A 23,375-nucleotide genomic window follows, 5' to 3' on the forward strand; every position below is an offset into this window, starting at 1 on the left:
TCTCGACTTGATTTTCTCCAATATTAACCCCATCTCCATCTCAGGGATAAAACCATTGCTTTGGACAGATCATTCTTTGGTCGAATTCGATATACAATTATCAGCCAAAAACACTAAGCCCTCCTATCAAACAGCAATTCACAAAAGAAGTTATGCTAACTTCAAGGCCGAAACTTTTATGGAACATTTTGTACATCACCCTATAGGGGAAATAAGTGTTGACGAAGCAACGGATAGATTGCAGGACCACATCGCAATGGCTCTTGAGCATTGCTCTCGACAGCGCCGGAATCCTAAACCCAGGCGTACTATGTCAGAAAAATGGTACGGCCAGGAATTAAAGCTACTTAAAAGGAAATGCACCAGGCTTGAGCATAAATGGAGGCTAATAAAATCCCAAGAGACTAGGTCAATGTACAAAAAAGCACTGTCGCACTATACCAAAGCCATCAGGAAGGCAAAAAAGGACTACTTCTCCCATAGGATTCTAGAGAATAAAGACTCCTCCAAAGAACTCTTTAAAATAGTTAAGGAGCTATGTAGCCCGTCTAGTCTATCATCTGATTTGATTCCTTCACAAATTAGTTGCGACAAAATGAGCAACTTCTTTTGTGAAAAGATAGACAAGATCTACTCTTCCTTCCCTAATTCTGAGGCGGGACCCCTTATAGAACATGAGCCTCCCACTTCCCAAGCCCTCTGCACTAGCTTTGGTCCATTTTCCGAAGAGGAAGTGGGCAAAACAATGCTAGAAATTACATCTGGCTCTCCCTTGGACCCTTGCCCCCATCATATTTTCCGACAAATTATTCCCTTCATCTGCCCTGCAGTAACTCAAGTACTGAATCACTCGTTAGAAGTAGCAGAATTTCCATGCAGTTGGAAGAATGCCATAGTCACCCCCCTCTTAAAAAAAGCAGGCCTAGATATTAACAACCCGGCCAACTATAGACCCATCTCCCAGCTTCCCTACTTGTCGAAAGTCCTGGAAAAACTGGTCAACAGAAAACTGGTCAGTTTTCTCGAGACTAATAACTTACTAGACAGCACGCAAACAGGTTTTAGGGCCAACAATAGCACGGAAACAACTCTCCTGGCCGTGCTTGACAACATCAGAATGCTTGTGGACCAGGGGAAAACAGTTGCCCTAATCTTGTTGGACCTCTCGGCGGCATTCGATACCGTCCCACACAAATTGCTCCTGGAGACACTAGCCACCAGAGGCATTAGGGACAGAGCATTGGGATGGCTGCGGTCCTTCCTATTGGAAAGATCTCAATCGGTGCATTTGGGCAAGTTCTCATCCCCCCCCCGGACCATCAAATACGGGGTCCCGCAGGGGGCCTCGCTAAGCCCTACTCTGTTTAACGTTTTCGTGTCTTCCCTGGCCGGAATTGGCAGAAAATGGGGTGTTGAAATCTGCTCCTACGCGGATGACACCCAACTTACGGTAGTCCTGGATGAGAAGACCAATTCCAAGGACAGACTTAGGAGCTGTCTCTCTGATTTGGCTGAATGGATGCATAAGCACTACCTTAAGCTGAATGCAGACAAATCAGAGATATTGCTGTTTGGAGGCCACACGCAACTGTGGAACGACACCTGGTGGCCTGAAGCACTGGGCATCCCCCCCGCCCCTACATTAACAGCAAGGAACCTTGGGATAATGATCGACACATCCCTTTCCATGAAAACTCATGTAGCCGCTATATGCGGCAAAGGATTCGCGATTCTGAAGATGCTCAAAAGAGTCTTTCCTTGGATTCCATTAGAATGTAGAAGGATCCTAATTCAGTCTCTCTTGATGAGCAGACTGGATTATGGAAACTCTCTGTTCGTTGGCATGGCGGAGTACCTTTTCACCAAGCTACAAATACTTCAGAACGCAGCAGCCAAGGCTATCTGCATGAAAAGGAAATTTGACTCGGCCACAAACTGTCTGCGGGATCTACACTGGCTTCCGATGAAGCAAAGAGCAATTTTTAAAATGTTGTGCATCACTCATAGAGCACTTCACGAGACAGGCCCCCTTATCCTTAGAAACAGGATCCGGTTCTACATTCCCACTAGATACCTCCGTTCACAAAGTGCGGCGCTAGCCAGCATACCCCGGGTAAAGAAAGCCAGAATGGGTGAACGAGCCTTTTCCTACGTTGCCGCAAGGAAGTGGAATGAACTTCCCGTGGCCCTTCGACTTACAGAGGATCACCTGGCATTCAGGAAACAACTAAAAACTTTCCTTTTCCCTGACTATGACTAAATACACCTAACTATGCCCACTGCATCTATACTGTAGCAATCGCAGCGCCGTGATATCCCTCAGGATGATTGTTAGCGCTTTATAAGTAATCTAAATAAATAAAATAAATAAATAAATAAAATAAATAAATAAATAAATAAATAAATAAATAAATAAATAATAAATGGCATAAGTCACTCCGGCTAGGGCAACAGAGCTCATTGTAGACGCCAGTCCTGTGGGGCTAGGGGCTGTGCTAAAGCAGCTGAAAGCCAAGGGTGCCGATCACCTATACCAGCCAAGCTCTCAAAGCAGTAGAAACACAGTACTCCCAAATAGAGAGAAAGGTGCTGGCCATTAGATGGACCTAAAAACACTAACCTACACCTGTGTGGACGCCCGTTTTAGGTGACCACGGACCACAAACCCATGTGCCGCTGTTTGAAGGCTAAGCACTAAACGGGACGCCGAGGATCGAAAGGTGGGCTATCCAGTTGCTGAAATATGCTTTCAATGTTGTTTACAGACTAGGGATCAACAATCCTGCAGATTATGTGTCGCGCCATTCTGGGCCCTGGATCCTTAGAGGCAGAAGGAGGAGGACCCTGTGGTAGAGAGCTTCATCCGCACGATCCCTTGATGGGCCTGCCCAAGGGCTCTGCCTTTGGACGAGATCGTGGAGGCTACCATGGAAGACAGGTGCATTGCCAGGGCCAAAGATGCACTCCGAGAGCACCACTGGTGCAACTTTTTGGACGGTGCCCGAAATCTCACCGAGGAAGAACCAGAGGCTAGACAACAGCTGTGGAGGTGTAGGGACGAGATGAGTGAGAGCGAAGGGCTTCAATTGAAGGCTCATTTGATTGTAGTGCTGCACAAGTTGTGGACCCGCACCGTGGAGTTGGCGCACCAGGGCCATGAAGGTGTGGCCAAAATGAAGGCTCGCCTCCGCAGCTAGGTGTGGTTTCCAGGGATGGAGCGGCTAGTGGAGGAAAAGGTGACACTGTCACACCTGCATCATCACTGGTGACGAACCTCCTGCTGCCCCTATCATCACGGAGAGCCTGAGCACAAGAGCATGGTCGGCCGTGAGCATAGACTTTGGGAGTTTTTCAGACAATCGAGTGATGCTAGTGCTTATCGACAGCTATACGAAGTTCCCGGCCATGGAGCTGGTGAGATCAATGGCTTTTTTGGAATGTGTGAAACCTGCCCTAGAAAAGCTGTTTGCGGTGTTTGGATTGCTGGATGAATTGAAAACAGACAATAGGTCTTCCTTCCATGGACAGGAATTTTGTGAATACGTGAGCTGCCTTATCTGCCTTATTGTGCTACACAGACGAAAAACCCCTAATGGCCTCAAGCCGGTGGAGAGGTTTATGAGGACTCTCAACAAATTCCTGTGGATCGTGTAGAGCAGAGCTAAGATCTTGAGTGCTGTTTGTATTGATTCTTGATGGAGTACCACCAAACACCCCACAGCATCACAAGGTGTGCTTCAAGTGAGCTCATGATGAGGAGATCAATTCAAGATCTGGTGCCAACTGGTATGCAGTGGGAACCAGCCCTGCTGGATTTCCAGACTGTCCAGGCAAAAAGAGGGGCAAATAATGGAGGGGCTAGTCTGAAAAGGAGACTGGTGAATTGGCATCCAAGAAGGTGATAGTGTAGTAATCAAGGATCAGCACCCCGGTGGAAATTCTGGATGCCACTTGAAGCAGAGGTGTGGAAAGTTACAAGAGTACTTGGGACCATCATCACAGTTAGGAGGGGAGTGAAGGAATATCAAGGAATGTGTCATGGTTCAAGAAAGTTCTGCAGTCGACCTCAGTGACAGTGGAGGAAGACGTGCCAGATAATAGAGGCGAGAGAACAAGGCAGAACAACCTGGAAGGAAAGGCCAGCTCCATCGACAGAAGGGACGGAGCAGAAGAGGAACCGTTGGGAAAACTGAGTGGTTCACTTGCAACAAGTGTCCGTTAATCACCTAACCGAGGTCACCCCTATCATCTGAGAGGAAACCCTCAGCCCAGTCAGAGGCTGTAGGAGAGTAGGATCTGCCTCTTATGTTGCCCCCACTTTTTGTCTGAAGTTTACACTGGTTTCTGGCTATAGTCTGGCTGGGACCCTGCTAATCAGGGCCCCAGCCTCTCTGTTCTCTCTAAACAACTTGGAGTGCATATTAGGTGCACTAGTGATTGGATACTGTGGTACCTTATGAGCCCCTAGTATATGGTGCCATAGGTACTTCACAGGCCTACTAGTGGCTGAAGCATGTATTATGCCACCCCTGGGAAGCAGACTAAATCTGACACCACAGGCCTGCTACAGCAGCCAGGGTGAGGTAGTGTTAGCACTCCTCACTGAGATATAGGTTCACTATATCTCTCCCTGCACACACATTTAAACCTATCAGTCACCCCTAAGGCAGGCCCTATCAATCCTGAGGGCAGGGTGCTTGGTTTCCATGTGAGGGGGTGCCTCTGCCTGAGCAGGGCCCCTCTGCAGCTCTCAGAGTCTATTCTCTGGGGCTGTTTGTGAATACGGTCAAACCATATACTCTTAAGTGCATTATAACCTCGCGGTAAATGCTAACTTTGGAATGGCTGCATCAAAACATGTCGTGTTTGGTGTCAAACGCTTTGGAATCATACCCCCACACCAGTAACTGGTGTGGGAGTATGATCACACCCTTCTAGAGGGATAGACATGTACCTACGGTGGAAAAACTGTAGAATCCTGAAGAGCCCTGGCATCACAAAATGGATGCCACCAGTCACAGACACTGGGCTGCCCTCCTGCTGATGACCGAAACTCGCAGTGGAGGAGGCCAAACAATAGGCATCCTGTCACAGGGAGGTGTGGCCACCTCCCAGACAGGGTTTAGTGTATTGGGGATGGGTGGGTGCACTCGTAGAGTGCTTTGAAGTCCTGCACTGGGGGAGCAGTAGGCTCCTCTGTGCATACACCAGTTCAAAACGGCTCAGGGGCTTCCTGCCCCTGCTCTGGTGCGAAACTGGACAAAGGAAAGTGGGTGTAGCCACCCACTCCCCTGACCCTCCCATAGGTGGGGTCATAGAGCTAGTCCCTCCCTTCCTTCTAGTATAGGTTAGGGAACCCTTGCCATTGCAAACTAGATATCCCTGGACGACGCTCTGAAGAAGAATCCTGGACCATCAACGTTCCCTTACCTCTGGAAGACGGAAGAATCTACCTTGGAGTCAAGGAGTGACTCCCCTGCTTGGCAGGCACCAAATCTTGCAATCAACAGTCGCAAACTTTCCCGCTCCCGCCGGAGTCCGAAGTCCTTGCAGCCCAGGAAGAGGATTTCCTGACTTCTCCAAGGCCATCGTGAGTCCCCAGCGACGCTGAGGCAAGTGGACCCCACGAGTGACAAGGAACCGCAATCCCTGGGTACCGTGCACTATTTTCGAGTGCAACCCCTTCACGACGTTCTACGAACCTGTGCTTTGGGCCACGTGTGGTCCAAGCCTCTAGCAGGAATCCCTCCGAAGATCAGAGGCCTACCCAGTCCCGAGTGACCGTGGGCCCCTGTTGAGTGGATCCTCCTGAGGAGTCTACGCGATCCCTTGCCGGTTGGCTTGTGGGTCCCCTGAAGACTTTTCTACAGTTCCAAAGGGCTCCCCTGGTTGCTCCAGGCCTGCCCTGACTTACCCTTGCTGGGTGAGTCCCTCAGACCTTGCTGGTCTGCACCGCTGACTTTTTATCCTTTCCGCAAGACTTGCTGTTATACCAAGGCTTGTTGGCTCCAATCTGGTCACCAACACCGCAGTAAGCTGCAGACTTCGTGGGACACGCCGAATCCAGCTCCTGGTCGTCGTCGATGCCTCCTGGACCTCGTGGCTGAAGAGTCAAGACACCCGTGGATCACCTGAAATCACCCGACAACTGTGCGCATCCATCTTCCTTGCCCCGGGTCACTGCCAAGTGACTTTGAACACTGTCCCCTCTGCTTTCAGGTCTTCCTTCTTCTGAATCCAGGCTTGGATTCCACCGGACATTTCTCCTGTCTTCACAAACAGCAAGTCTTCTTTGTCTCCCATTGAAAACGACGCCGCGACCCGACACCAAAAGACACATATGCACCCGGCTTCCCTGAGTGAGGTAACTCCAGCACTACGGTGCTCCTGTGGGTGTTGGCTCTAGAACTACTTACCCTGTAAGTGACTTGCTTGTAGACTCTCCCGAAGTATACTAAAACTCTTAATTTCCAATCGTGACTTGCTCCATTGAAGTCCATAGGGATTTGCGGCTGTGTTCTCACACTGCATGCGTCTCCCGTGGGTCCTTTACTTACCTGCCTTGGGTGGTTTCGTGAGGCCCCAGCGCTTCTGAAGGCCCTAGGCCTTGTCCCCTTGCAAGTCGTTGTTATCTCTAAGTCTCTTTTTTAGTATATGGTCTGGTACGCCCCTAGGGCCCCAGCCATATTTGTGCTTAACTTATTGTGAAATGTTGATTTGTGCATATGCTCCTGACTTCTAATCTCATAAAGAGAGTAGCAGAGAGTTGTTAGTAATAAATACATATATATTTGATATATATACCTGTGTGGTGTCCTCTCATTTAGTGATTCAAGAGATTATAAGGTAAAACAAGCTGCTTTACATTCCTCTAAAGACTTAGCCTGAAGGCTGCTCTCCACAGCTACCACTAGGATAGCTTTCTTGAAAGGTTGTCTTAAACCTACCACCATAAGAGTCTAATTGTGCTGGTGCAAGGTGTCCACTGTAACTAGTTAACAGCATATACCAGGCCAACTTCTCACAGAGGCTAAAGGACTTTGTATGCCGAGTGGCAAAACTTTGTCCCAGATATGGTGATCGACATGTTACTTTCACTAAGTATGTCTTTGTTCTTTGTCTTCATTTCCATTTTGTTCCTTGCTTCCTATTTTCCACCTTTATCTTCCTTTCGTTTCATGTTTACATGGGATGTAGTGAATGACTTGGGGACTACACTACATTGTAGCAACATGCACCCGAAGGGCCGTGCTCGGCCCGAGGGACTAAATAAAGGTGCTGAGGCCGCTCGTGGTCAGAGCACATACCCAGTTAACTGTGTGGTGCATTTACTGTATCGGTGTTGCATGTGAGGGGCCTACTGGAAAACATGGAGGGTATTGAGACACCCTCCACAGGTGGGTCCACAAAAGCCATGAACAAATAGTACCTGAAAGTGATTGTTGCCAAATTGTTGTAGTGTTGCGATGGTACTAAAAGGGAACATCTCTCTTTTAATAAGATCCCATAAAACTTTTATGTAACTTCATAATGAAATGGGCCCACAAGAGGATTGAAAGGAATGTGAGGATCCACCAAATCAAACCACTGTCCGACATTGCGCTAGTGAAGCAGCCCTGGGACAGTAGCAGAACCCACAGACAGATTATATTCTGATTAAATTATTAAAAATAAACATTGTGCTGAGGTGTCCTGGACTTTAAACACAACATGAACTACGAATAGATTTTCACAGAATGGAAAAATAGCACAGATATGAAAGAGTGCATGATTTATGTGAGCCTGGCTTGCCTAGATGCAGACATGCAAGTACACACTTGTATATGTCCACAGGAAGGTAGTTTATGATAAATAGTACAACCGCTGTAACAGGGTGTTTGAAAACGAGGCAGTATCTGTGAGGCCTGCACAAATAACATGTCACATTTATCCTTCACTGGGAACCAAACATCCTATTTGAGCGCTTGACTCTCAGAGGGTAGCGTTGCAGAGCAGTCTAAGGCTTACTCAAGGGAGGTGGTATGGGCTAGTAACTGCCATTTACCAGTACGCAGAAATAACACTCAATAATTGATTGTCCAGTCTGTACTTTGCTTTATAAAAGGAAGAGTACATTTATTAAACACACACACTACTCAATACTATGCAACAATTTACAAATATACATAAGCTGTTGGAATTACTTTGTGACATTGCATAACATTTCCACCCCTCCCGCAGGGGTGGGGTCTAGTACCACCACTCCCATGTATGCACATCATCTTTCCCCCTAATGCACTGGGTTGAACATAACCTGGAGCGAGGGCCTTGCCCACTGACACCATCCCAGTGGCGACCCACCCCATTATCTCCACAAGCACCTGCCCTTGTGACACATAACCCTGACTGAGCATCTCATACTGACCATACAGTATACACATCTTAGTGGCTAACAGTCTGGGTTGTTCTTCACCTAACGCAGTAGAAAGAATACATGTTTGGGCATCACTTAGAATGACAGTACTCATCATAGTTGATAACAATTAAAATGCACTGCAATTAAATCCCCTAAAAGGCATCACAGTTAAAATCACAGGATTAAGCATATACAGCCAGACACCCTAGCAGGCATGTCCAGCAACATAACCCCACTTTGCTTATGACTTCACATTACACATGTACTTCACATTGCACATGTGACTTTCAGTCCCTCAAATAGAAATAACATTGGTAAATGAACTTCTCGGGCAATTGCACCTCTTCACCTCCAGGGGCTGCCCTTCTCCAGACATCCCCAGCAAAGCCCTGCAAACTTTGAGGCAATCCTTAATGGACCCCCAGCTGTAAAACAAAAGTTCCAGCCCCAGGATACTGTTGACTGCTGACTGAGCACTTGAGGGGGCCCCAGAGACTTGGGGGGAAGGGGGGGGGGGGGGACTTTACCTTTTTTTGCTGGGGGCAGAGACGGTGGTGCTCCTGAAGCTCCCCCTACACTTTGGCATCCCCTCAGGGGTGACCCCGCCCTCCTGGGGTCACCACTCACAGAGAACAATCAGCTTGTCCTTGCAGGCCAGTCCGGGTGGCCTCCTGCCGCTCCGGATCCTCGGGCGGGGGTGCGGTCCCACCCAGACCCCCAGGTGAGTTATTGCAGCTCAGGGAAGCCCACCCCCGGCTGTTCCGTCCACCTCTCTCCCAGTGTCGGGGGCCCGGTCCCACCCAGGATAATTGGAGGGCAGCCCGGGGAGCCCACCCCTAGCTGCCCTCGCCTGCTCCCTGACTGGCCAGCACCCTCACGTGCTGCCGCGGGAACTGGCACCTCTCTTCTGGTCTACCCGCAGGAGACCAGAACGGGCAGACACGGCGACTCCCGCCGGCCGGCTGGACCTCGGAGGAATGCAACGGCACTCCCCCGCCTTTCTCCTACCACGGGGGAGTGCGGCGGCACTTCCCCGTCCTCCCGGTCCGCATTGGAGCCCAGAGTTGGGATCCCGGGCCCCAGGGCACCTGGCGCTCCCCGGTCTCCATTTTCTTCAGGGGCCAGGGTGGGCTCCTGGCACCCCGGTTGGGTAGTTGCACGGGGAGCGCGACGGCGCATCCAGAATCAGCTTCTTGTGGGGGCAGTCCTCAGGACCTGACCCACCCCGGGGGCCCATTCGAGACCAGCCACGGAGCCCCAAGCACTTCGTCATCGGTCTTCTCAGAGGTCAAAGGTCGCCTACCTTCTGGGGGGCATATCTTAGCCCTCAGGGGACCGATCTTCACCATTTTGGCCTCTTCTTGCTCCTGGTGGCGTGCCCCAGCCACTGGGAGCACTTTCCTTCGCCCTCCTGGTCTCAAGGAGGGTGAATTCAGCAGGGAGCTGTCTTCACTGTCTCCCTGCACCAGCCTTTCGCCTAGCTCTCCTCCTGGGGCCTCTCTTCTTGCGCAGAAGCCCAGGCTTCGGCTCCCTGGTCCTGGTCTCCCCTCCTGGCGCAATTCAGGGTCCTGGGACAGTCAGGGGGTTCCTCCTTCCAACTGCCCATGGCACCAGGCTCCAGCACCAGTCTTCCTCAGCAGACCACACCCCATAGAGAGCTCCTCTTCCTGGGCAAGCTCTTTTTAAAGAATTTGGAGGGGGCTGGCAGGAAGGCTCTGCTTGCCCTATCAAGCAGGGACACATAACCTCTCTGCCTCTGCTCTCTCCTTCCTGCCCAGGCCTTTGGGATAGTTCAAAATGGCATCGTCCAGGGGTCTTATGCCACAAGGTCTCTGAAAAGCCCCTTCCCCCCAGAGCAGCTTGGTGCCTGGCACCAGGTGACAGATGCTGATAGATAACCTGTAGCTCCACCCACCTTCTCTCCCTCTTAGAGAGGAGACCATCACCCTTGGAATGCTTGCCGTGAAGGGCCAGGTCTCTGATGCTACAGCTTGGGGAGGAAGGTCATTAATCCAGCCTGGCAGGGTCAGACCCAGCCAAGCTCTGGTTTTGAGCTGAGTCAGAGGAATATGAAATTTCTGGATGACCCATAAGCAGTACTTGTATGGTTTTGGACTCTGCCAAATACTTGTTTTCTCATAAGTTACAGTGGACTTTAGTGCATGTCTGGAATTTGTAGGCCCCAAGGGAAGTGAAACTACCCCATGTGATCCCCATAGGAGAATAATGGAGCGGTCCTTCAATGAAAACAGTAAATCACACTGACTTTCCCTTACAAGTTTCTTCCCATTGTATAAAGCCTATTCCATGTCTCTACCCAGCTCTGCATAATTCTACCTGTACCTGCTCCAGGGCTGCGCACGCCAGGAATCTCCCCCACGCAGCCCCTACACGTGTGCACATGCATATACACAATTGTGTCTGCATGTAACCAGCCCAGTGCCCCTACTCCGGCTGCAGCGCAGCGGCCTACTCTCACCAGGGGGACACCGGTAAAATCCACATGCAGTCTCTTTCATCATGAGTTCACTGTGGAAGAGAACCAACTTATGAGGCTCTCCCACAGTAAAAGCTCAACAATTAGGTGTTCAAAAAGCGAAAACTCCGGCATGCTCAGATGGTCAGAACAACCTTCTAACAGAGGGACACTCACAGACGCAGCTGGAGAAAACTGACCCTGGGCCTTCCTGAAGGAAATGAGTCACCAGCTAAAAAGTGTATGTGCAGAGTGCTGACCAAGAAAATAAGAATAATGTGTCTACCTTAGAAAGGGCAGAACAACAGGAGAGAGGTTAGCGCCTCTAGATTAGGCCTGGGCGGTAAATTCCGTTCCGTTCGCGGAATTTGCGGAATTTGGGGAATTTCGCGTTCTGCGGAGAACGCGAAATTGCCCAAAATTCCGCTTTGGCGACTTCGCGAAATTTTTGCTTGTTCGCGTTCTCAAAATGCGTGTTCGTGAGATATTTCTCCCCGAGCACGCAAACAACGATTGTGAACAGAAAAAAAGCATCGCGAACAAGCAATTCCGCGTGTTCGCGGAATTTCTGCGTGTTCGCGGAGATTTTTTACCGTTTCGCGGAGATTTGCGTAACGCGATTACGCAAATTCCGCCCACCCCTACTCTAGATGGCCAATGAGTTCACAAACAAAGAAAGTTTACCTGGTCTTCCACTATGAAGATAGTGTTTTTACAGATGCAACCTGTGACGCAGTTCCTATGGCACCTCTGCAGACAGGATCATTCAATTGGTGTGTAGCGTGTACATGTGGCAAAATACTAATTTAAATTTAGTTTCCTAAGAACTACACTGTACTAATCACTTTACCAGTGTGAAATAGGCTGACCTGCATGGCAAACCAACAGATTAGAAACGTCAAACCTGCAGGCCCAGACCTCTGCATTGGGAGCCACATTATTTGCTACAGAAATATACTTTCAAAAAAGCTAAATCACGAAACGAAGATCACTCAACTAGTTAATAGCAATAAGTCCGCTGATCCAGCGTTTTTGCCGCCATAAAACATCTTGAAGCTCGGAGCCTGTTATCTTTCCTCACGATTAGGAGTACAATCCAATGTTATGGCAGTTTTATATCGTGTAACAGCTATGTTTCCACTGTTTGGACGATAGTGTTGTAAACAGTTTGGGCCAAGAGGGTGCCGCTATGGATGATTAATCCATTTGACTAAGCAAAACCACACTATTTGCCCCTAATTAAGTTGTATTGCGTTATCCTACCAGCGCTGGTTTCTAAAGATCTGCTGTGTGCCTTTTACACCTCTTGAGGTTTCACAGTTGTTCCGGGGGCCTGGCTTACCAAATACTCACTGGCCCCCTGCCCTCTGATCTCGGTCTGTGGATTATCACTATGGAAAAATCTTCTTGGAGAGGCTGGTTTTACCAATCTCCAACGCATGCCAGTAGGTGGAGATCATGGATCCACGTTTTGCCAGGGGTTTCTTGTTGGAGGTAGCATGCATGTCAGTGTTGTCTAGAGTTCTTCCACAGAAGTCTCACTGATGTTGTGCTGTGTTGATTTGGATGTACATACATTTCCTTGTGGAATTTCATTCCAATGAAGGGTGCCCTTGTTACTTTAAGTTAAGGCAACTTAATCTCAATGGGCTCAATAACCTGTAGTTGTGGGAAGCCTGTCTTGCAAGGATATGTCCTCAGCAATGTTTTAGAAACAACTCACTTTCAAAGAAGACAGCACAAGCAATTAATTGTATAAAGACTTATTGAAAACCATGAAAATAGATTACATATGTCGTTTTGTATTATTAACCAGCACTGGCTTTTGGGCAGTTGCTGCCTCAAAGGCCAGCCCAACTCTGCCATTATGACCTTTGTATTTTGTCATATACATTTACTGCTTCGATATGCTGCATAACTTTAATGTAACTCACTATTCACTGTGTTTACCCTTGGGCAGCTGCCCATCTTGATAAATAGGACAACTATTCCCAGAGTTAGCATCAGCCTATCCCCAACAGGTCTAATATTTTGATCAACATAATCTCAAAAGAATGTCTAGTGTACCTCAAGAACCTACCATGTGTAACAGGGCAGGGGCAATGCACACATCACCTTTAACATACACGTTCACTTGATGCCCCAGCTAGCAACTTTAAAAAAGATGCTACTCCAGTGAAACAAAGTCAGACAAATACAATTGAGTGTGAGGGAACACCAAGACATTAATATATAAATTGTGTGCTGATGGTCTTATAGAGCCAACTGGCTCCTCAGAGTGAGTTTCACCTGTGGTAATCGCCAGGAACAAATCTAGGTACAACCAGTTCTGTGTTGATTTAAGAAAGTTATATGAGCTTCTACATTAACACCTGTGGTACTTCCATAGCTAGATACCAGAGGTTAAATAGCATTTATGGTGTTACGTGATCTGTACTTTACTGGAAATTGTCATTTTTTTGTTGGATGCCTCTAATCTGGGAGGGTGCGGGTGGTGACATTTCTGGCCCACAACCTGGGAGAGAGTGAACCCTTGTTTAAGAGCAAACATGAATTATTTACTGTTCAGTACACTCCTGAAACCTGTGTGCCCAAATAAGAGACAACAACTAAGAGTGTCACCTTTGTCAAAAAAATGGGACACTTCCTTATACTTTGCTATTGTGGAAGGGCCAAGAGCTGGTAGATGAAAAACAACATATGTAAAATTCTAAGTACTATTCTATAACAGCTCTGCTAACAATCATTTAGAAATATTCTGGTAGGTGAAAAAGAATTAGTAATTAAATCTCAATATCATTCAGTAACATTACAATTATCCATCTGTTTACTTTAATAATTTAGAAAGAATTTAGCGTGCTCTCAAATTCTTTACGTGATTTCTTCATTTGTTTGCTATTTCGTGGTAAAATTCTAAATGGGGAAAAAATACTGGACTTCACTGCTTTTACCATTTTATTTTACTGGCATTGGAATAAAAACCAAGGCCAGGCTGATGAAATACCACTTGGATGCAAGCTTACACCCCATGACTGAATGTTTTCTAAACGACTGATATATCGGACATGATCACCTCGCACACTAATGAACACTCATAAGTAGCAGAAAGCGACAGGAATTTCTTTATAAAACTACATTGAAAAAAATACTTTTGAACCTATTTGCTGCAATATTTTAAAATATTTAACCTTAGCAAAGGATATAAAGCTACAGCAAACACTTACAAAATTGATTGTCTGATTGTCTATTGAAGTGCAATGCATTATCACAATAATAATTTGAATTTCATTTTTTATATGGCCATTAAGGTAAGTTACTCCAAAGCATTTACCCCAGAAAGTATGTTGAGTTTTTACAATATATAATTTGGCACAGTTGTCACATAAAATATATTTTATGAGGAATTGTTATTAGCAACATTATACATTTCTTGGGGATTCTGAACAGTTTTTTTCTTTTTTTTTTTTACAATTTTCTGTACATTGAAGCAGCAATATTTACATGGCTTGCTGTCCACAATTTTCTGGTGGTACATTTTTCATGGTTTCAAATAACTAATTAACATTTACACAAATACACAGATGCTGCTTATTGTAGGTATTAGTTTCTGGCATAACCCTATATATAGATTAACTGATATGTACATAGAAGCAGCAATTTTGACATGGTCTGATATACACATGTATCTTGAAGAGTAATACATAGTTTTCCCCTTATTTAAATGTATGTACTTATAGCAATAGATATAGTTCAAAGTATAATGATGTGTACTTGTAGATTAACATCTCTTATCCATACAGTGAGAACTATAGCTTGTCATGTCTGAGTATACTGTTGTGGTATATTCTTGAGTTGTAGGTATAGTCGTCATGTGGGGAAGAGCCAGCTCTTGACTAATATTCTGAAGTAGAGATAGTTGTCTGTGGATCTTATAATTGAAGGTTGGGAATTTCAAAAGTTTGGCTGCTTGAACAGAGAAATATGTTCCCCAAATGTTTTTATTCTTGTATGTAGGAATTATGAGGTGGGAGCCATTCTTGAGCATAGGTTCCTTTGTTGTATGTATTTGTTGATTTTCTTCCTGATGAGTGGTCCTTTGCCATGTATTGCTTTGTGTGTGATTCAAAGCAGCTTAAAGGAGGATCTGCTTGCAACTGATAACCAGTGACCGCCCTCAAGCAGGTGAGATGTGTCCTTGTAGCTTTACATATAGGATGAGCCTAGAAAAGCTGTTCTGAATTTTTTGTAGTCTTCTCATAGCTGACAAAGTTGAGCCATGATACAGACCATTGGTGTGGTCCAGTTTTGATAGAACAAGAGAGATGGTAGCTTGAACCTTGTGTAGGAATCCTAGGTGCGGGAAGATGCGTTGCAGTGCTTTCTTTGTGAGAAAGCTTTATTTGGCCACCTTATCCACTTGTGTGATTCAGAGACTTCCATGGAAAGTCTTGCGGAAGTAGACCTCATGGCAATAGGTTACACTTGCAGGACCCCACACAATCCTACGAGCATTGTTAAGTGGTGGAAAGCCTTCAGAGAAGGGATTTAGACTATCCACTGTCATTCATGTAATAACATTTCACTTAGTTAGACCCTAAAAAAACTAAATGGTCTGTCCTTATGGACTAGTAACAGAGTTCTGGCGATTTTGCAAAAGCTACCCTACCCCTGCTTGTGTGTTGGGAAAAGCGTTAATCCATGTAAGCTGATAGGTTGCAAACTACTACAAGAGGGGGATGAAATGCTACTCTGGTGAGGGGCTAAAGGATGATGTCAAGAAGGGTCATGTGTGCCTAGGGCACAGAAATCATGTGTGTCTGCAGTACAAAGACACTTGCATCCTGTGCATGTGCTGCACAAGACCACCATGAGCGATCAGGCAGGTGCAGGAGCTAGGTGTTGGGTTTATCTATGGCACAATGAAGCAAATAGAGGAAGACATGAGACTGCACGGTGTCCTCTGACCACTGGGAGTCTGTGCAAGATGGATGGAGCTTGGCGTACAATGGCTCAAGTGTAAACAGAAGGCAGTAGATAGTGAGACTTACCTTAAGAAACATGTGCCTAAAATGAACAGGCTCAATGTCTGAGCAGGAGCTAATGATTAGTTTTTGCTTTCTGGCTGAGGTTTGTGCTTAAAATGAGCAAGTGGTTAGTCAGCTGCACAATGCGTCCCACTGTCTATGGGTGAGACACATATTAGACCGCCCTTACTTAAACCGCAGGACGATTCGGAATTGCAAGGATTGAACTGTATTTGGGCTTTCCAAACCATGCCTTGGGAAATATAACTGACAATGTGCCTCTACCTGTTAATAATAAGTCCCCTCAGAAAGACGCAAAATCTTTCTCTGACTGTACGCACTTGAGGACTGGCTTCTCCGATTTTGGAAAGTCGCACAGATACCGACGGATGATTTGTCCTATTATGGGCACTCTGTCTTACGTTTGTTATGAAGAGGCCAAAATTGCTAGGCCAAAATGTGTCGACACCTTCCTCGAAGAAGTCTCTACAAATCCAACAACATTGTGTAAGTGATAATTGGTATACACACTTAAAAGAATAAAGCAGATATGGATTTTCCTCCTTTGTGCATACTTTAAAGACTATCTCCAAATGGGATTTTGCATAAAATTAATTGCAAAACCATCATCATTAATTCCTAAAGGAGGGCAGGGATTAAAAGAATACTCTTTATATGTGACCCGTTAAGGGTTGGTGTGATAATGTTAAATGTTGTTTTTGTCTATTGTTTGTAAATGGAATAGTGTTGGTTCATTTTTGCTATGTTTTTGCTGTGTAACACCATGCAGGATTTGGGCATCTGTCCAATCGAGTGAGAATGAATATAATTCTGTGTTTGTATATAATATAAATGTGTTATTATCAAGTATTCAATGCCAATGATTAATTCAGGTAATCATTGTTGTACTTCCTTTGCATATATTTTTTCAAGCATGCCCCAAAAAATTCTGGTGTCTGTTTGTAACCCATGTGATGCGGGGTGATTAGGGCTGACTCCAATAAACTTTTGTTAAAATGAGCAAGTGGAGCAGGAATTTTTAAACACTATCATAGGACATTTGACATTAATTTCTAGTATGTCATTGATGGTATGTGTTCCAGTGCCTAAATGGCTTTGAATAGAGACCACTATTTAGGAAGAAAGCTTATTGGTGTACATATACGAGTACTTAAAACCCTATTGTAGGAGAGTGGCATCGACTGCATAGTTGCCCCCAACTTTTTGCTGATGTTTTGACTGTTTTATGACTCTAGCCAGGCTGTGGCCCTGCTATCCAGGACTCCAGCCTATCTGCTTCTTCTCTAAACTGATGTGAGTACCCTAGGTACAACCCAATTGGATACTGAGGATACCCTGTCAGCCCTTGTAGATGGTACCCAGGGCATGGGTCCCTCAGAGGCCTACTAGGGCTGCAGCACTTATTGTGCCACCCTGGGACAGCCATGCCAAATGACACCACCAGACCACTACTGTAGTCTGGGTAAGGTGGTGCTTGCACCCCCTTACAGAGATACAGGTACCCTGTATCCCACCTATGTACAACACATGTAGTCTCATTGGTCACCCCTCAAGCAGGTGCTGAGATATGTGTGAGGGGGGACCCCTACCTGAGTAGGGCCCCTCTGCAACCCTTGTAAAAATCATTGCTGGGTTGTTTGTAGTGTAGCCATACCATATACTCTTAACTGCATTATAAGTATATCGCAATAGCGTGATAACTTGAGAATGGCTACACAGAACCATATCGTGTTAGGTGTCAAACATGTAGGAATCATACCCCCAGTCCAGCCATGGGCATGAGGGCATGATTCCCCCCTGCTAGAGGTGCGATATGGGGAAAGCGGCAGAATTTAGACACCAATTTAAAAGTGCACACATATCACAAAATGGATGCTACTTGCCACCCACACGACTCTGGCTGCCTGTTGCTGGGCAAAACCCCAGACTCGGCAGCTGGACAATAGGGATCCTGTTGCAGGGAGGTGCCTGCACCTTCCCAGACAGGCTATGTGGATTGGAACTGGGTGGTGCACCATAGGATGCCTTTCAGAGTTGCACGTAGGCTGCTACAGCGCCTACATTCTGCATGCACTGCCTGGAACCGGTTCAGGGGCATCCTGCCCCTCGCCCAGGCGAGAAACACACAAAGGGGAGAGGGTGTAGCCACCCTTCCCGCCTCAACTCTCATTGGTGGGCTCTGATCTGGACCCTCCCCTAATCTCTTGAATAAAGGTGAATACTGTGTCCCCAGAGCCTCAAATTAATCTTGGACTTCACCGACCTGACCTTCGACGAGCTGCTGCCCAGCTGACTGAAGAAATCTCCCTTGGGATAAAGGAGTTACTCCCCTGCTTGGCAGGCACCTGAAACACTGCAAGTGACCCGGTTGGAACTTCGCTGCCCCTTCGGACATCGACGACTCCTCTCAACCTTGAGGTGGGTTTCCTAGCATCCCAGAGGCCAGTGAGTGTGCCCAGCAAGTCTGAGCACCGTGGACCGCGTGGGTGCCGAGATCCCCAATACCGCAGGACACCGGCCACCTCTTGCATAGTACACGACCCTGACCAGTGGGGAAGTTGTGCTTTTGCCCAATATTGAGCCAACCTTTCAGCAGCAACTGTGCCAAAGATCAGCGCCCTAGCCCACTCCTGTGGCCCGTGGGCACCCTTTTACACATGCCAAATTGCTGCCTCCCGCGGTCCCTTGTCTCTCGACTTGTGGGCCCTAGCGGAGGTCACTCTTTACTTTTAAGAGTTCCCCTGGTTGCTCCAGGCATGCTCTACAGTCTCCTCGAAGGAGACCTCGTTCAGACCTCGTGGGTCTGCACCAGTAGCTGATTTGTTCATCTTGCGTGGGTTGCGGTTGCCAAGGCTTAGTGGATTCAATCCGGACACTAACACCGCAGCGACCCTCATCCTTCGTGGGACAGTCGCCCTCCAGAAGCTGGCCTTCCTTGAAGCCTCCCGGAGCCCGTGGCTGCAGATCCAAGCTACACCTTTTCCACTTGAAGCACCCGACATTGAAGGGCTCTTTTCCTTGAGCTCCCTGGTCACTGTGCCATGACCCAGACTCTGTCTCCTCTGCTTTCAGGTTCTCCTCTACAAGATCTACAACTTCATTCTTCACGACATCATCGACGCTTTGGGCTAGCAGCAGTTTTGTACATTTTCCCATTGAAAATCAGCCCGCGACCCGACATCGAAAACGACCTATGCACCCGGCTTCCCTGGGGCAGGTAACCGTGGTACTTCGGTACTCTCGTGGTAGTGGGCTCCTCAAAAGCTTAACTCTAAGCTCCTAACTTTGAACTCCTGCTAGAAGTGTCTTTAATCTTTTAAAATCAAACCGCGACATTCTCCATAGGCTTTAATAGAGATCCCGATAGCAGCTATTTGCACTGCACGCGCCTCCCGTGGGTCCCCTTCCTCATCACCTGGGGTGGATTCTTAAGGGGCCAGCGATCCTAAATGCCCTAGGCATTGTCTGTAGAATTGTCGTGGTTCTTATACCACTTTCTTAATATATGGTTTGGCCCCCCCTGGGGCCCTGTGATTCCAGTGCTATTTAGTGTATCTATAAATGCTTGTTTGAATTGTAACTTTACCTCTAGCCTCATAAAGAGACTTGTGGGATTCTGTTTAGAATAAATACATATATTTTATATATATACCTGTGTGGACTACTCTTTCATTTGGTCATTCAAGAAGTTATCTATGGTAAAACAATAAGCTTAACACTCCTTCAAGACTTAGCCTGAAGGCTGCTCTCCACAGCTACCACTAAGATAGCTTTCTTTAAAGGTTGTCTTTAACCTATCACCTTAAGAGTCGAATTGGACTGGTACAAGGTGGCCACTATAACTAGTGACCAGCATATGCCAGGCCAACTTCTCACCTATTTTAAAAACAAAATTTCATTTTTGAGGCAGAAGTATGGATACTTTTACTCCACTGGCCAGTTTCTTTTGTTACCCGTGAGATCTAGCAGTACCATGGCAGGACATTTTCATAGTGGAGAAAGCATTCTCAAGAGATGATAGATTCTCATAGTGGAGAAGGCAAGACATCTAGACATACTTTTACACTGCCTGTGTTGAAAATGCAAAATATAAATACCAATACCTGGAGGAGTGCGCCTGAAGAAGCGAATGATGATATGCATATGAATCTATATGAATCTTAAGAATTCTGAAAGAAAATCTGGGAAGAAAAAGTTATGGGTGTTGCAGCATTATATTTTTCTCATCTGTGGAGGGTATCAATGAGTCTGTTGACAGTCATTTATTCAAATGAGGAGTCTGTTAGCATATTGTCAGCTAAAGTGTTTTGCTGCAAAAAAAAGGATGATAAAAACTAGTGACTGAGTTTTAGATTGTCCCAAGCCTCCTTTTGAGAGAAGCTTTTGACAGCATGAACAGCACTGATTTTCCCACGTAGGGCATAAAATACAGGAATGTAAGAAAACACTTTTTGGGCATGACTAGAGGTGGGAAGTGTAGCTGGGGAGGAAAGAAAGCTATGAAAACTGTACATTTCGGAAGTAGTTTCGTAGGATTTAAGAGACTGAAAGGCTTCTATCATAATATCATATTGAAGTAAAAACTAAACTGTAATCTACAGCAGTGGTTCTTCACCTGTGGTCGAAGGACCCCTGTGGAATCTGTGAGGCCTTCTCAGGGGGTTCTGTTATTGTTTTCCAAATGTAATTAAGAAAGTATATAAATAAAGAATCAAAACTGAAAATTTTAAATCTTTGTATATTTGATTGTAAATTAAACCAAATATTTAAATGTCTGAGCATTTTGTTTGGTGTATACTTGCTTTTATGTTTCTGTGTATTGTTGTGAGGTTAAAATCATAGACGTTGCCTAGGCCAGGATCCCAGGCTTCCAATATTGGCTCAGTGGGGGGCCTCGGATTCCAGCAATAATTCAGTGGTGGGGTCCAAAGAAGTCAAAAAGTTAAGAATCGCCGATCTCCAGCTTTAGGAAGCTGTTGGTTGACTTTGTTAAAATACTACTGAAGTGTGTTGTGACAGGAGTCAGGGAAAGGAGTGAGTGTGTGGCACAAGAGAAGCACTGAAGAGTAGAGTTGGTGAACTGATCTAGGACTTTGAGTGCCATGCCTGATTAAGGCATTTAAATGTGTGTGTGCAAAAGGCATTTGAAGCCAACTGCTTGCTGGAATTCATCTTAGTACCGAACATCAGCGACACTGGATAAAATATTTGGATTTTTTAACTTTGTAGCATCAAACAATGTTATATCCATCATCAAGACATTGGCACTGTTTCTCACGTCGTAGGGAGAGAATTCGCACCGTTTTATCCACTTTTCAATACACAGACCTCAAAACAAAATAAAATATTTTTCTTAATTAAAACTTAACAAAAGTATACAAATATTTCCATGTCGTCATTTTTTTGCAGCACTGAAGGGACGATTCACTATAACATTAAGTCGAGTCGATGGCTAATCAATTTAGCGTGGGAACGCTGCTGGGTTCCTTTTCCGATACATTGCTTGCTGGAACCCATCTCATCAGTGTAATCCATACCTTTCAGAAACAAAGCGAGCCCTGTGGGATTTACAGCCTGCAACAGCGGAGCTGAGGAATGGCGCTGTGGTATCGCGCGGTTAAGATTCGTCACCTGGTAAAATGTCTGCCCCGGCTTTAGAAAAATGCTTGCTGTGTTTATCCAACCGCCATTACCTCATGCGCGATAACAAAGTGCTAATCCATTTATTATACTGTGGGATGAAGCCGCATGGCTCGGTAAAAAAACCCAAATTATGGCGATGCCTAGAGGTAGGGAATGGAGCACCTGGGCGCCTCCTACTGGTGGGTCGGAGTCCGTGGTTAGTGATTTGCGTGAGTGGACGATTCCTCACACTAACTACACAGACAATACCCCTCAGTAGAAGTTCACAGATGTTGGCGCGCGCCGTGGAGCACGGCAGATTCCATGAGCTAATGCAGACTAACTGGTGCCTTCCACTCTGTCATTTTCTATCTGTGATAGATGGTTTAATCCTAAAAATATATAATGTGGCTTTTAGCCTGATACACGAGTGTAGAGGGTTTGCGCAAAACGAAAAACATTCACTTAGCCTGACACGCTGAAGCATACTAAATTAGCTGCTAAAATGCACTTAGATACTTAAATCCATGTTATCCTGGGTCATAAGCAGTTTACCAAATTCATGGAATGCAGTTTCATCTTAAAGCAATTTCATCTGAAAACACGCATTGGCAAATCCAATAGGTCTTGCCTATGCAAGAGCTACTGGGTTTGGTAAGGTGTTTTTAGCCATGTTGTGCACCAGTGTGGCTGCTGTTCAGCATGACTAAAAGTTTGTGGTGTGGTGTAAATTGGAGTAGGGTAGATTGGGGTAGAGTGGAATGGGATAGATTGGGAAGGGTAAGATTGGCGCAGAGTAGAGTCGGGTAGAATGTACTGGAGTGGATTGGGGTAGATTGGAGTGAGGGAGTTGAGTAGATTAGTGTGGTAGATTGGAGTGGGGTAGTTTGAATTGGGGTAGATTGGGGTGGAGTGGGGTAGACTGGACGGGGGTAGATTGGGGTAGACTGGAGTGGAGGGGTGGAGTGGCATGGGGTGGATTGGAGTGGGATGGGTAGATTGGATTGGGGTGGAGTGGGGTAGATTGGGGCGGAGTGAGGTAGATTTTAGTAGAGTATAGGAGGCTGCAGTGGAGTAGATTTGGGTAGAGTGGGGTGGAGTGGACTGGGGTAGATTGTGAGAATTGGAGTGTGGTAGATTAGAGTGTAGCGGGGTAGATTGTGGTAGACTGTAGTAGGGTAGATTGTGGTAGATTGGAGTGGGGTAGATTATGGTGGAGTGGGGAAGATTATGGTGGAGTGGGGAAGAGTGTGGTGGAGTGGGGTACATTGGAGTGGGGGTAGATGAGCGTGGAGAGGAGTTGGATATATTGCAGTGGAGTTTGGAGTGTAGTGAGGCAAATTGGAATGGAGTGGGATAAGTTAGACTGGAGTATATATGAGTGGAGTGGGGTAGATTGGAGCGAAGTGGGATAGATTGGAGTGGAGTGGGTTGAACTGGGGTCATTGGAATAGGGTGGGTTGGAGCAGACTGGAGTAGAGTGGAGTGCTGTAGACTGGATCAGAGTGGGATAGATTTGAATGAAGTGCAGTAGAGTGGGGTGGAGTAGGGTAAATTGGAGTGAGGTGGGGTTGATTGGGGTAGATTGAGTGGTAGGGTAGACTATAGTAGAGTGGGGTCGATTGCAGTGGAATGGGGTAGACTGCAGGGGAGTGGGGTAGTTTGGGGTATAGTGGAGTGGGGTAGATTGGAATGGAGTGGAGTGGGGTGGGGTAGATTGGATCATAGTGGATTGGATTGGGTAGATTAGAGTGGAGTGGGAGTAGACTTGGGTAGACTGAAAAGGAGTAGGCTGGAGTGGGGTAGACTGAAGTGGAGTGGGGTAAATTGGGTGGAG

General features: G+C 46.4%; 2 protein-coding genes across 5 annotated transcripts in view; one reads left to right on the forward strand and one right to left on the reverse strand.

Moving 5' to 3' along the window:
* CMSS1 (cms1 ribosomal small subunit homolog) overlaps positions 1–23,375 on the reverse strand; it is a 1,297,886-nt gene that overhangs the window by 711,712 nt on the left and 562,799 nt on the right. The gene's annotated exons all lie outside the window — the stretch shown is intronic.
* FILIP1L (filamin A interacting protein 1 like) overlaps positions 1–23,375 on the forward strand; it is a 946,987-nt gene that overhangs the window by 443,111 nt on the left and 480,501 nt on the right. The window lies entirely within an intron of this gene.

Source organism: Triturus cristatus, chromosome 8 (assembly GCF_964204655.1).
Source record: "Triturus cristatus chromosome 8, aTriCri1.1, whole genome shotgun sequence".
Lineage (NCBI taxonomy): Eukaryota > Metazoa > Chordata > Amphibia > Caudata > Salamandridae > Triturus > Triturus cristatus.